General features: G+C 35.5%; 1 protein-coding gene and 1 long non-coding RNA gene across 4 annotated transcripts in view; one reads left to right on the top strand and one right to left on the bottom strand.

Annotated features, from left to right (window-relative positions):
* LOC147835667 (uncharacterized) overlaps nt 1-4,271 on the bottom strand; it is a 30,066-nt gene extending 25,795 nt beyond the window's left edge. For both annotated transcript variants that reach the window (XR_015498067.1, XR_015498068.1), the window contains exon 1: nt 4,135-4,271. This is a non-coding gene — a long non-coding RNA (uncharacterized LOC147835667). The remainder of the gene's footprint in view (nt 1-4,134) is intronic.
* A 58-nt stretch (nt 4,272-4,329) lies between these two features.
* slc20a2 (solute carrier family 20 member 2) overlaps nt 4,330-15,609 on the top strand; it is a 117,617-nt gene continuing 106,337 nt past the window's right edge. For both annotated transcript variants that reach the window (NM_001442378.1, NM_001442379.1), the window contains 1 exon segment: nt 4,330-4,378. The gene's annotated coding sequence lies outside the window, so the exon portion shown is untranslated.

The raw sequence follows: 15,609 nt of genomic DNA, 5'->3' as shown, positions 1-15,609 counted from the left end.
GTTTCTCAATATGCGTTCTTCAGTGGTCTTGCGTCCTCGTGTTCTTGTGAAACGTCATCATCAGCTGCCTAAGTTCAGTTCCAATACGCAAGACCGCAAGTACGGAGGACGCGTGAAACTTCCCGGATGTGTTCTTGATATCGAGGACGCACCGATGCAGACTTGAGCACCGAACTTGCTCTGGAAGTCCCAGAAGTCATTGCGACTGAAGGTGGGAAGCGCTGCATTTTATCTAGATTTATTATTAAAGTTCATAGATATGACTTATTTACCTCAGGAGTTTCCCTAAATGAAACGGTGAAAGTAAATATTACCATGGACATCTTAATAAAGGAATAAACACATTAAGGGTGTTTGTTTGCTGAAATTCGTATTAAAATCTGTTTTATTTATATTGTGCAGAGTATATTTATAATGTTTTTATGCAAAGTATATATTTTGAAAAGGGGAAAAACAATAAATCGTTGGATGAATGCTGTAATGTTTAAATAATTTACCATTTAAAACACATGAAGGTCATGTGACCATCAGGAAGAACGCAGCATCTCAATTCTCAAAGGACGCGTTCTCTGCCATCGCGGTCTCCTGAGTTCGTTCTTCCGAGGACACCTGGCAAGACCGGTCTCCACAAGAACACAAGTCCGTTCTCTGCGTTCTTGGAATTGAGAAACAGCCTCCGTCTATATAGAGTATAACATTTCTGGTTATACTCAACCCACTCTGAGTGTTTCCTGCATGGGAGTCAAGTGCACTTTTAGTCTGCATAAACTAAACCAGTATAGCGAATAGAAATGTGCCCAATTGAATATCAATATGTATTTTAATAGTATAATATCAATACAATGAACATCAAAAGACAGTAAACAACCCACAGTTTCCTAAAATAAAGCAGAAATTGTTTTTTTTTCTGCACATCTTTTCCTCGTAGCAGGCTAACAATAAGAAGTGCAGGATTAAGAATATTGTGGCTGAAGCACCAAACTGACGTCAGCAAAGATGGTCGGCGCCTCCAAATGTGGAAGCAAATGGTCGCACTTTGAGTAAAGATTATCAAAACAAACTTTTATTTCAGTAGAATAACCTGTTCACCCAAAAAATAACAATGCGCGCCATGATTTGGGAGCTGGAATCATCCACCATTACCTTATGTAGTTCGGTAAGGACTCTTGGAGTGATGCTGGATGATCATATGTCCTTAAATTAGTATATTGCTAACACGGCACAACTTTTAGTTCAAGCTCTTGTCATTTAAAGCCTGGACTACTGCAATGCTCTTCTAGCTGGTCTCCCATCCTGCACTCTCAAGCTTCTGCAGATGAACCAGAAAGCTGCAGCTCATCTGGCCTTCAATAAGCCAAAGAGAGCCCATGTAACACCTCTCTGTATATCTCTTCATTAGTTACTGGTTGAAGCTCGAATCAAGTTCAAACCACTGATGCTTACTTACAGGACAGCAGAGAGGCTATAGGTCACTTTCCAAAACCTTTTCATTCAATGTTACATGCTGGTGGAATGATCTTCCCATTCCCATTCGGATTGCTGATACACTGGTATCCTTCAAATAACAACTAGAAACCCACCTTTTCCATGAACACCTGAACCCCGGTGAATAATACCAAAACCAGCTATTGAAGCACTTTCTCTCTCCCCTTCTGTCTCTCTAAAAAATATTTTAAAAATCCTACTCTAGCTCTAAATTCTCTGAGCACAAACAAGTTACAAGTTCTGAATAACTAGCACTTCTCATATGTATTGTCGCTTGTTGAATTGCTGAATACCTCCTCAATTGTAAGTCACTTTGGACAAAAGCATCAGCTAAATGTAAATGTAAGTAATTTCACACAGACTTTAAGGGTAGTAATGAAAACCTAAAGAAAACTTTCATTACATTTACCCCTAAGCCTTTCATCCGGTTTGTGGCAACAGTTACCCCTCCAGATCTACATGCACAAGCCACTGAAAGGCCATTTCTGGCATTGAATCATGGTTTGCAAAGGATATTCAAGACTCTAACTTTAGTGTGCATTGTTAGTGCACCTCTAGAGGCCAGAAATGTTTAATTTTCAGTCTCTGCTAGCTGTATTTTTTTATACGTATCCCCTAAAATCTCCCTCCAATCTGGGTCGCGGCACCAACATAAGTTTCAGTCCTTTACTCCAAGTGGGAGACAAATCACAATTTCAAGCATAAGTAGTAGATGTACAAAGAGGATTCAAACCACTCCAAGTGGAATTAAAACAATGCTTCTGATATAGGATTTGGGTACACTAATAAGGACCTTAAAAACCACAACCTCTACCATTAGTCACTAGTGCACCTCTGAGATCAGAGAAATAAGGCTCCTATTACCCAGCTTCAGTTACACTCCCCTCCCTAACCTCATTCCCTACTGGGTCTCGGCACCAATGTAACTCCTTTGATTCTGAAAGCTGCTCCAAATAGACGTCAAACAGTCGTCATGCACCAACAAGGGATTGGAACTGCTCCTAGTGAAATTAGAACTGACCTTTCTGGCATGTGAGTAAGGTGCACTAAACATAATGCTATAGACTGCAGCTTCTGTCATCAGTTGCCAGTGCACCTTTAAAGACCTGGAAAGTGAGGATTCCATAAGCTAGCCTCTGTTACACTTACCCTGTTGAATCTCTCACTAGATCTCCCAACTGGGTCAAGGCACTTCTGTAACCAACTCCAGATTTGGTTTGAGTTGCCATGAGATGCGCATGCACTAATTTAGAATGAGCATTTGTAGCATGGGTGTCAGGTGATGATGCAGCCTCAAGCATCAGTCACAAGTGTGCCTTTGGAGGCCTGATATGATGTGCACTGTAGAACCAAAAAAGTTAAGGTAACTTAAACCATTTGAGGAAACCGTTTGCAACTAACCATTTAAGTTTAATAACTAATCCTAATGAGTACTGTGAACTAAATCCATTTTACACAACACATTTTGAGCACTGTAAAACCCAACAAATGAAGAGAACTCAAACCAACTGAGTACAGTAAAATCCAATAAGTTAAGGCAACTCAAACCGTTTGATGAAACCGATTACAACAAACCATTTGGGTTCAAAAAATTAATCTATACGAGTACTGTAAACTTACTCCATTTAAGCTGAAGTAATGAGGTATTTCATTAACTCATTACCGTCAACACTGAGTTCAAAACTGAGTAGAATTGAGTAGAATTAACCTTCAGGAAATTGAGTTAACTACAGTCATTTCATTTGATGAAGTTGACTGTTGGGTTTTACAGTGTGAGACTCCTATTAGCTGGCCTCAGTTAAACTCAGCTTCCTAAACCTCAATCCCAAGTGGGTCACGGCACCAATGTAACCCATTCAATTCTATTTTTCTGTTCCAAATATAAGTCAAACAGTCATCATGCACCAACAGGGGATTTGAACTGCTCCTAGTGGAATTAGAACTGACCTTCCTGGCATGAGTGTAAGGTGCACTGAAAATAATGCTGTAGACTGCAACTTTTGCCATCAGTTGCCAGTGTACCTGTAGAGGCCTGATAAGTGAGGCTCCTACTAGCTGTCCTCAGTTAAACTCACCTTCCTAAACCTCAATCCCAACTAACGGCACCTAATTATACCCTCCTGGTCTACTGGTCTGAGTGGGATTTGAACCGCTGTCTCCGACATTTAGAGATGGATGCACCATTAAGGGACTGTTGGACTGGATTCAAACCACTCCAAGTGGGATTAGCACTGGAGTTTCTGGCATGGTAGTCAGGCGCACTAACAAGGTTGCCAAATACCAATTTTAAAACAATTATTAGCTTAATATAATATATTAAGTTAATATAGTTTTAAAGTTTGTAGGAAAGAGATTTTAAAAACTTGAAATACTTGGATTTTTTTTTACATTGAAAAGAGTAATGGCATAAACAAACCAACAACCACCAGCTCTAGTGAGCAGATGGGGTGTTTGAAACATTGAACGTTAATGTTTTTTCCTTAAATATTTTCACAGTATTTTTATAAAAATTGAAAACACAGTTGCAATTTTGTTTCCACACAGCTGTGCCTCTCGTTTGCTTTCAGGCAGTTACATGACTTAAATAGTTGGTGGTCTTGAACCTCAGACCAAAAAGTGGCATAAATAGTTTTGAAGTGGTGTAATTACTTTGATGAAGTGGCATGAATCCCTCTCACCGCAGCCTGTCTTTCATAGAAGCTTAAGGCCATTTCTGCTCGTTTCATCTCACGTGCGGATCTCAATGGCTGTGACTCTGTTATGATCTTCAGTACAGCTGCATTTTCAGTCTTCAATGCATTAGCGGTGGCACTTTAAGAGAAATGACACGTGTGAGCCGCAGCTGTTGTCTCACGTTGCTCAGAAGTAAACACAGGCTCTCGGGAGAACACCGGTAGGATTTTCAATCTTGGTCTCCTTTTAAATGAAGAAATTAGCCAGTGTTGATAAGTATCAGTATGAATCAGGACAAGTTGGGGCTACAAAAGGAAAACTTCCCAGAAGTTAAGACGCTTAACTTCTGTGAGGTCAAACAGAAATGACGTGTAATTTCTCCACGTACAAGCGGGGCATAGTCATTCAGTCTCATTCACTTCCATTGATTTTTAGCCGTAACAGCTCGTTATGCTGCTGCTTGTTGCAGGTGGTATTTTCTAGTCATTAATTTCTAGTATTATTTTGTAGTTATACACACACTTGTGACTTGCTTGAAGAGCTTGTCGTTTGACACTTAACTGCCATCTTAGTTTCCACCATCGGTGAATGAGTCCTTCACAGGAAGACGTTACAATCCGCTTTGTAGATTTGATTAGCGTTTTTTTTTTTTTTTTTTACAATAACACAGAGGGGAGACGATGGCTCAGTGGTTAGCATTGCTGCCACTGTCCCAGCAAGCTCAGCTGGAGTTTCTGTCGATCCAGCAAGCATTTTTTGTTTTTAAAAGATATCTAATAGACTTCTAAACAAAGTCGCCTTGGCTAAAACAAGGCTTAATTTGGGCTGTCAGTGAAAATCTAATAGACGTCTAAGAATAGGCCAAAACTAGACAAGTCATCAGATAAGGGACTGAATGACTACACGTATAAAGTCTGTCTAATCGGCCTATTTGAAGACTAGTCTAGTTTTGAGCTATTCTTAAATGTCTGCTAGATTTTCACTGACAGTTGAAGTTTAGCCTTGTTTTAGCCAAGCTGTCTATGTTTAGATGTCTATTAGACGTCTATTAAAGCAATTGTTTTCTGGAGAGTTTGCATGTTCTCCTCTTGATGGCGTGGGTTTCCTCTGGAAACATATAGTTGAATATAAACATATAGTTGAATTGAATAAATTATATTAACCGTAGTGTATGTGTGTGAAAGAGTGTGCATGGGTGTTTCCCAGTGCTGGGTTGCAGCTGGAAGGGCATATGCTGTGTAAAACATATGCTGGAAAGGTTGGTTGGTGGTTCAATCTGCTGTGGTGACCCCTGATAAATAAATAGATTAAGCCGAAGGAAAATGAATGATTGAATAACCTGAATAGAAAAATACAATAAGAGTGAGATAACAATCAATTAACATTCACCGTCTTTACATTAAAGTTAATAATAAAATAATACAAAAAAGAGATAATAAAATAAATGAAAACTTTTTAAAAAATAGACAAATAGGAGAGTCGAAGTTCTGAAAATATAAAACTAAAATTCTCTAAAAAAGGATAAACTTGTTGCTTTTGTACTTTTCTGTTTAATAATTAATTATAATCTTATGTCTTCACTTATCACAAAATTCTACTTAAAAAAAACTACTAATCCTGACAAATTTTGAAACATTTACATTTATGAATATAAAATTAACGCATGCAGAATCAGGATGAATATATTTTAAAGGTCTGTTAAAGTTTTTAAGATGTTAGGATATCTATAGCTACTCGGAAACAAAATACGCTTGCAGATTGTCAGTTCCTCCTAAAAGGATCATCAACTTTTTTTCTGTATCTCTTCAAATATTGACCAATAAAACGATCTCTAGTATCTGACTTGTCCCTTACCCCCAAAATGTGCTTCGTTTTGCCTACTAAACACTATTGGATGTTTTTTGAAATGGGGAGGAGCTACTCTACATCCCACCCTCTCCATGTTTCAGTTAAAGACAAATTACGTCAAACATGTAATAAAACTGCACGTTCTAAAGCACTTTATGCGACCTTTAAAATATATTGAATGAATAAAAGGCACACAGTAATTTTTTAGGGGTTTCCACCCTTATTATGATATAGGACAGTGGAACTTTCAGACAGGAAAGCATGGAGAGCAGAGAGGGGGGAAGGATCAGCAAAGGCTGTAAGCACAGCTATCTGTCAACGCACAGTACCACTAGGCTATTGGCATTGAGGGGACACAGTAATTTGACATTGATGTTTTAAATTGATCTAATCATTATTCATGAATATTTATTTCTATATTTTGAATAGTAGGAAATCAAAAGTTAAATAAATAATGTAGATCAGTCTCTGTTGCCAATAAAGATTGTGAACCCCTGATTACCGTGGCGTTGAATGTCATCTATTGTAAATGAAACGCTTTCATCAATTTCTGCCATATGCAAACTCAGGAATTAAAAGTATATGACATCTGCTTTCCATTAAACATAACACCATTCGTCCTGTCATTTCTCCATGTTGCACAATGAGATATTCAGAAATGTGCTTGTTTTACTAGCACCTCCATCAGCACTGCAGTTCAGTGCAGGGCAGGTAGAACAAGCTGTTTGTTTTTCCTGATACAATAACCAAGGCTGCAGTCACGTATGAGATCGGCCTGCTGACTCTGATTTACTTTGCTTATTTTTCGATGTCATCAGGCGACGGACATTTTGATTTGATATCCGAGAGAGTGCAAACAAGCCCAATCTCTGTTTTTCTGACGAATGAAAAGGGCAGCTTTCATTTTCACGTCAATCCTACTGATGAGGGAAAGTGTTGATTGAACAACAATCCTCCAAAGATTTATTTTTTTTTTGGAGTCTAAGGAATTTATTTAATTTTCATTTAACAGTCTGTTACTGTCACTTGGTTACATTTTCATTGGTTAGATGTTTCCAACATTTTCAAAATAACTTGTTTTGTGTCCATATAATGCCCCAAGTCTAGGGAAATACAACTTTGGGTTTAATAAACCAAATAAAATTTCGAATTTTATAACAAATTTTTTATAACAAATTTATATGGACAGACACTCAGCTGGGAGTAATTGAATAGATTTATTGTAGTAAAAGGTATCAATTTAAGCGAGCATTTCTTGCAAAGTAAATAAATAACTTGTAAGTCTTTAAAGAAAAAATACAGCAAGCTTACCATCCTCTCTAAACATACAGTCAACATACAAACATACGGCCACAGGGGTAGGGAAATTCAGGAGCTCTCCACCAACCGTCACATCCAAAATGAGCTCCTCGAACTCAAAATTCTGTTTTATAGCTCTCCGCGACCAGCAGCCAATTAGTGCCTGGACCACAATAAGATAAGAGCTAATAGGATAACAAAAACAACACAAAAAGGCGGGGCAAACAAGACACAATACAGTGGGCAACAAAAATAAATAAATAAACGTTAGTCTTAACAGTTCAATGATGACAATTTTTAGTTTTGGGTGAACTCTCCTTTTAGGCAAAAACAAATCATGTAAAAATGTGGTTCAAAAGTGTATATTACCATGGCGATAACCTAAAATGTTTTAATATACATCATGTATGCCAGGCCAGTAGTCAAGTTACTTTGTAAAAAAACACTTTATCTGCCTGCAACACACACAAACAGCTAAACCACTGAAAAACTGCATTTTTTATCATATTTTGAATCAAATACTGGGTAAGAAATGCTTTCCATAATGCAAGTTCCAACTTCAAATGATAACTACAAAGAAAAAACATCTAATGTTAATAAAACTCATGGAAAAAAGAAACGGATTACGTTTAAAACAACTATGAATTCCCAAGCCTCTGTCTAACCATTATACAATAACATTACACATTTCTTCTTTTTTTCTTTACCATCTCGAGATGGGAGGAAGAGAAAAAAATATATAATTTTATGGCTTAGTCTATGTTGAAGTTCATTTCTGCTAAATGATTAAATAAAGCAATTAATGCTTTTTAGCCCAATATTTTATTGCAATTGATGCCTTTATATCTCGCAGTTTTCACTCAAACACCAAAGAAGTCTTGATTGTGAGTTTATAAGTTAAAATCTTCAATTTTGAGAAGTACAGTTTAAACTTTATGCTATTTTACCTTGAAATCGTTGAGAGCGGGGACAAAAGTAACTCACAATGAAAGTAACAAAGTGATTTTCTCTTAACTCTCCAGACTATAACAGCGCATTAGGTATGCAACCCTTGACAGAGGTGCCAAATATCACTTCATTTCATTTTTTTAATTGCAGCAAGTAAATTATTGTAGCGGTTCTTTTTTTCTTATCACAAGTTCTTTCTCTTTTCATGCATCACAGTAATGATCAGGTTATTTAGTACAATAACACATCCTTAAAATTGCAATCTTTTTCAGTTTAAAATTAAATCAAGTCTAAATGGCAAGAGTTCCTGAGGGGGCAAATGTAACACTTTTGTTTATGTCCCACAGCTAATATCCATGCATTATTTTTTACTTCCACATTACATTTTTCAGTGTTTTGATTCAGATGTTTTATCAAATTAATGCATATTGCCAATAATAAATACAAATATAATTTTTTTTTGACATTTTGCATTGTTGGGTTGCTTCTGAAACAATTGATAAGAGACATGATGATGGTAGAAGTGTCATGGTTTGGTGGTGTTTTCTGCTGTAGGAATGGAGCTTCTTATAAAGCTACAAGGCAGAGTATATATACAGATGTTTATTTTTTTCCTTTAGCAATAAACCCTGCCACAGCTAATTGGGTAGTTTTTTAAAGCTAAAATAATGAAATGGCCAGCCCAGAGTCACGAACTAAACCTGTAATCTCTGAAAAAATCTTTGACGGCAGAGTGCTTCATCATGATTAAAACAGTGCTGCTTACCATCAGCATCAGCTAATAGCCATGCATTATTTTCACTTCTACATTAGAGTTTTCAGTGTTTTGATTAAATTGTTTTATAAAATGAATGCATATTGTCAATAATAATTACAAATATTCAAAACATGTAGAACATTTGGCATTGTTGGGTTGCTTTTAAAACATTTGATAGGGCACATGGTGATTTTAGGAGTGCCATGGTTGGTGATATTTTTTGATGTAGGAATGGCGCATCTTATAAAGCTACATGGCACAGTATATATGCAGATGTTGGTTTTTTTCCATTGAGCCCTGCCACACAGCTAAATTGGTGTTTTTTTTGTTTTTTTTTTGAAGCAGAAATAATAACTAAACCTGTAATCTTTTATTGGGTTGCTTTTGAAATATTTGATAGAGGACATGATGATTATTATAAATATTATTTAAAGGAAAATCTCCTTAATACAAAATGATGAATGAAAATATAGTACACAGCTTTTAATGTCATAAATAAATAAATAAATAAATAATAATAAAATAAATGTTTGATCACTTAGGGAGTATGAGTGTGGAGTACTAGAACTTAACCTCATCTGGTTCATAAACCCAACCTCTGCTTAATTACATTAGTAAACTGCAGCTGTGGTTTCCATCGTGACGAGTAATTAAGGTGAACCCTCAGGCTTTAGCTGTAACACGAGTAACTTATTGAACATCACACCTCACAAAACCATTGGAGAATTCAGTACAACAATAAACTTCAACTTGAAATGAAGGTTTGACCCTTGAAAGAGTTCCCACACGCTCCTTTCTTTACTTGGCCTAATTTAAAGTGTTTCGCTGCATACTGAAGTAAGCAAACAACCGTTTCCACTTTCAAGACAGTGTTATTAATGATGTTTTCAGATGATAAACACCAGAAAACACAGCAAAATGACACAAACACACAATAAAAGGCTGTTTGGGTTCAAATTGTGCGTGTTACGTCTGTCCCAAGTGAAGACGAAAGGGACTTTTTGATATATTAGGGTAAATATTTACCCACTTGGGAATGAGGCAGATTCTCTGTTTGATTGCCAGAGTTCAGCGTCATTTGATCTATTGTTTAGAGAATTGAGAGCTCGGTAAACACGCGGCCCTTCTACATCTGTCCACTGTTTATGTGTGTTGGGACTCGAAGGGCTTGAAGACGGACCACACAAGCAAAAGCTTATTGAGACTGCGAGCAGTCAGATGTAATGATGACAATGCAGACGTCTCACTTTCATCTTCTTATCGTTGATATAAACATCAAGCCTTGTGCTCCTTTCTTTCAGCAGAAAATGTACTACATGAAAACAAACTGTTGGTCTGTGACTACGTGCAGCTGTTAAACGTAGCAGAATTTGGTAAACAAAACCCTTAACATATAATGTTGTATAATATTGATTGTTTTATTTATATGTTTGCTAAACCGTCTTAAAGGTATCAGGTTTATGTTGGTTCCTGTTGTTTGTTCTCTTCATGAGCAAGACAACGCTAATGATAAATAAAAGCTTAGACTGCGGTGCCACAAGCTGTAAATTGAATATGACTTTAAATAGAATAATTTCATAGACAGAGAAGATTAAAAAACAGAAAACAACATAAAATTTACTAAAATGAAATTTATTTCTGTATTCAGTTTATTTCAGCATGTTGTACTTCCAACTGAAATGAAATATTGAGGATAGGAGCACGGCTTTCTTTTTGCGCAACATTCCATTGTAGCAAACTAACGGTCCTACACAGTTTAGTCACAATACTTTTTATTAGTTTCCATAGTTCTATAGTTTGACACCCCTGAGTTAGGAAGACATGGTTTAGAATATTCTGTCTAACGTCAACTAACGTCAACGAAGGACTACCACTCCGAACACAAAAGCAAATGGTCTAACATTGATTAGATTTTTTTTTTCACGGAGTTAACTATCAAACATTATTTGTTTACTTAAAGAATAGCGATGTGTACAAGCAAAATAGACCGTTTTCGTTGGCTTTTTCCTTATTTCAGCTTCAAAAAACATTCTCTCTCTCTCTCTCTCTCTCTCTCTCTCTCTCTCTCTCTCTATATATATATATATATATATATATATATATATATATATATATATATATATATATATATATATATATATATATAGCTAATTGGGTAAAGTGGTCTTTTGAAGCTGAAATAATACCTGCCGCCCAGAGTCCCGAGCTAAACCTGTAATCTCTGAAAAATTCTTGACAACAGAGGGCTACTTGCCACTAGCATAAGCGTCAAGTAACAATACTGTTCATTTAATGAAGTGTACTAGTTTGTGTCATCAAAACATAAAGCACAAATATTTATTTTACCTGTAATCAGGGCCTGAATTTAACACCCGCCAACCCACCAAATGCGGGTAGATTTCAGCTATGGTGGGTAATAATCTAGGAAAAGTCTTTAAAATAAGTGTTTCTCTGTAAACATTTTAATGAAAATATCTGTAGATTTATTATTTTTTGCACTTTTTTTCAACAAAGAAATTTTACCTTAATTTTATGTTTTTTGTTTGGCAGCCGTAGCTGCCAGTCATTTGACCTTTTTTTACGATTTATTTTTATTTTTTTACAGAGCAAGTAATTACAATTTATTACTTTAATTTTACGTAATTTTAAATTTACTTAAAAAACAGGAAAAAACACTGTAAATAATACGTCAATTTTTTTGTAAAAAAACAGACAAATTGCTGTAATTTGTCATTACTTATATAGTACATAAAATAACATTCAAGCCTTTAATTTACAGATATTTTTTGTAATTTTTACGAAATTTTGAATATAATTTAAAATAACAGAAAAAATACTGTATAAATAATACTGTAATTTCCCTGTATAAAAAACACAAATGTCAGTAATTTGTCTTTAATAATAAAGTACCTAAAATGAATGTCAAACGGTTAATTTAGAGAGATTGGTTGTCATTTTACTAAGTTTTGAATATAATGTGAAATGACAAAAAATTACTGTAAAAAATTTAAGGATATTTTCTGTAAAATTATTTTTTTTTTACAGTGTAAGCAACAGCGGTTGCCGCTTTCGCTTTAACCATTCTTTGAACAGATTATTGATGTTCCTAACATTAACCATGTGCACTTGACCATCTTTTCACTGTTGCACAGAATGTTTTTTCAGTTTTCTTTTACTTGCAGTTATTTTTTTAATATGGTTTAATTATCGTCCTTTACAATAACATAGTTTTAATAGGAGATTAACTCTCCCATCTATGTATAGTTTACTGGTGATCTGGGACCTTTAGTCTGGACAACTACTGTGTATAGTTTTAGTGTATAATTTTTTTGATTTGTCTATTGTTTTTTTCAGAACTTTTTTTTTATATAAAAAGTGTATGTGTACAGCTATATTTAGCTTGTTTTAACACATTATTAAAACATTTTGTCAAGGAATTAATTAGTTTAGTGTGGCTAGTAAGAAAATTGGTAATTCGTAGCGTTGAGCCCTAAAAAGTCATGTGAAATAAAACTAATTGCAATGCAACACTATGAAACCCCAACGCATTTGCTCATCCTCATTGAGCAAGATCACAACATAAAAAAGTTAAATAAATGAGAAGGCATGTGGACATTAAATCAAATAATTGTACGATGTCAAAGTCAAATTTATGCATAGAAAATATATTTTCATAACAACAAAATTATGGCCAGTGAAAATGGGGCTAGTAACGTTGGAAAACTACTAGCCACAGTGGCTGGTGATCAAAAAAGTCAATGTCAAGCCCTGCCTGTAATGTATTGTTTGACATTAACTTTAAAGTAAAAACAATCAAATTTTTATAAAAAAAAAAAAAAAAACTAGATTTCAACTGCTGTCATGACAGTTCAGTAAAAACTGAAAGACAAATCGTTTCTTTTCTTTACCACTTAACATTTATTTGAAATACTTTTCAAATTTTTCTGGTGTGCATGCTTTATATAAGACACAATATGCAAATAGTTTGCCGTTTTGTTTCAAAATGGTTACAAATTACAGAAAAAAGGATTATATCACAAAGAAGTTTGTAAATATGTTAATTATAGGAAGTTATTTTGAGGTTGGTTTGGGATGGTCTGCAATTTGATTAGATTTTTTTTCAGCTAACTGGAATTCATTTTTCAAAAATCTCTAATGTAGTTGACTTAACTTACAGAAATACAGAATGATGAGAAAATAAAATGCATGTTGAGCACAATAATTTCCTAATGTTTATTACAATGCCTTAGCCTTATTCCGTATAAATGTCATTGCGGTTGCAGACAGTAGCATTATAAGTTATCAGTGGAAATTCCCTGTCCTAAAAAAACAAGGACCTTTAATAAGTGCGGAAACTGATAGTTATCCTGTCAGCTGTATTTCAGTCAGAACGGCTTGCTCAAGGGTGAACCGCTTTATTAAGGGCTACATGTGAAATGGAAATCCCCCAAAAGACTGCACTTGTTTGTGTTCTTTACCTGCTCAGCATCTTCTGCACATCTTTGAAACCAGACGCCACACACAGATTCAATCTCTACAGCTGAAGACCTCCAATTTCTTCACCAATGCGGTCAAAAACCTGCCCTCTGCTGGACGATCTCACAGTTAGAGAAAAAACGGACCACTTTTTTATAGATAAATGAGATATAATTGGGCCTACCTGACTCTCACAGGAAATCAAGAAGGAAATTGTTTGCCACATTCAAAACAGAGGGTCAGTATTTGGCCGTTTCAGGTAGATTGACCACCCTGACAGAAAATACCCAATCAGTACAATATTAGTTGCTTTTGCCTAATAAATAACTGCAGGGTAGCTTAAAGGCGGTTCTGTATGTACTTTACAAATTTTCACATCTAAATTCAAACATAATAAATGGTTCCAGGTAAAACTTGCTATACTTTCAAGTGCTTTAATAATGTTTGCCCAAAATATAAATAGTAATAATTATTCTACTGTGAGATCCTGCTCTGATTGAATGGATTTATAAGCTGTGTTCAAAATCAGCTACTTTGGAAATTTGCAACGGTGTCTGAAACCAAAGTGGACAGTATCAAGTGTACTAGTTTATTCCAGCACTGCACTGCAACATTCAACATGCAGACTCAACAGATACACAATATAGAGAATGCTGAGGGTCATGCCAAATGAACTCTTCACATGTGATTGACCGATCCAATCTCACAACAATTCCTAACATTTTATTTAGTGGCTAATTTGTTTTAACTTGTACAATCTCATTCTGACATTTTAGCACAATTTTCTAAGCCTCCAGTGAGAGGACGTTGTGTGATTTGTGGGCATATCTCTTTTTAAAAATGTAATGCAACTTAGCCACTTTCCTGACAATATGTAAAATAGTTACTTTTCCTCGTGAGATCAGGCAGGATTGACAGGCAGGGGCGGACTGGCCATAGGTCAATCTGGCCTGCCACCATGGATTTATTAATCCGGGGTCGCCAATTTATCCAGCACATGTTTTATGCAGCGGATGCCCTTCCAGCTGCAACCCATCTCTGGGAAACATCCACACACACTCATTCACACTTATACCCTACAGACAATTTAGCCAGCCCAATTCACCTGTACTGCATGTCTTTGGACTGTGGGGGAAACCGGAGCACCCGGAGGAAACCCACGCGCATGCAGGGAGAACATGCAAAATCCACACAGAAACACCAACTGAGCCGAGGATCGAACCAGCGACCTTCTTGCTGTGAGGCGACAGCACTACCTACTGCGCCACCTCCCCTGTGTTTTTATATATATATATATATATAGAAAATTTTTTTTATAAAAAAGCTATACAAGCTATACAGTGTTAACATTGTTGGGGAAAGATACTTTTTAAAGTTACCTTCTTCATATGCATTTGTTCACAGCACCTTTTTAACTTGTATATTTATAACAAATCTGTACATACAATTCAACATTCAGAGCTTTTGTCTAATTGCATATCTGTCCAATGATTCATGTTTAATCGGCTTTTCTTATATTTATTTTTGTGTTGTCACTATATACACTGGAAGCTTGATGGCTAAACTAATTTCTTGTGTGTGAAGCACACTTAGCAATAAATCTGATTCTCAGTTAGCCTAGTGTTTTTGTGCGCAGACATATTGTGCCATGTTGCACTTTACTGTCTGTAATCTCCACTATCCTATCCAAATTAAAGGTGAAAACTCCCTATAAAAGATTAATAAAAAAAAACACATCAAAAACATTTTTTTTAGGATTATTGAAAGTTTAAAGCAATGTTTTTGCTACTTTTGTACTATTTGTCTTAAGTAAAATCACGGTCCATTGAGACAATCCCCTTTTCCCCTTTCATTTTCTTTGATGCGTTCAAAATAATGAACACATTCTTTGATTGACTGTGTGAGTCTTTGTGACCCATTTTAATTCAGCAATTAATTTTTTTTAAAAGCTAATTAATTAAACTTAAAAGTACCTCAAATGTTTTTACTATTTTTAATGTGTTACTTTACTCCTTACTTAGAAAAATAATAATATTATATGACTCCCGTTGCCGTGTAATGCGTTACCCCAACACTGATAGTCTAAAGATCTTTTATCTTTGCCATGATGACAGTAAATAATA

Source organism: Danio rerio, chromosome 8, assembly GCF_052040795.2.
Source record: "Danio rerio strain M-AB ecotype USA chromosome 8, GRCz13ab, whole genome shotgun sequence".
Classification (NCBI taxonomy): Eukaryota; Metazoa; Chordata; class Actinopteri; order Cypriniformes; family Danionidae; genus Danio; species Danio rerio.
This window is presented reverse-complemented; position numbering and strand designations above follow the sequence as displayed.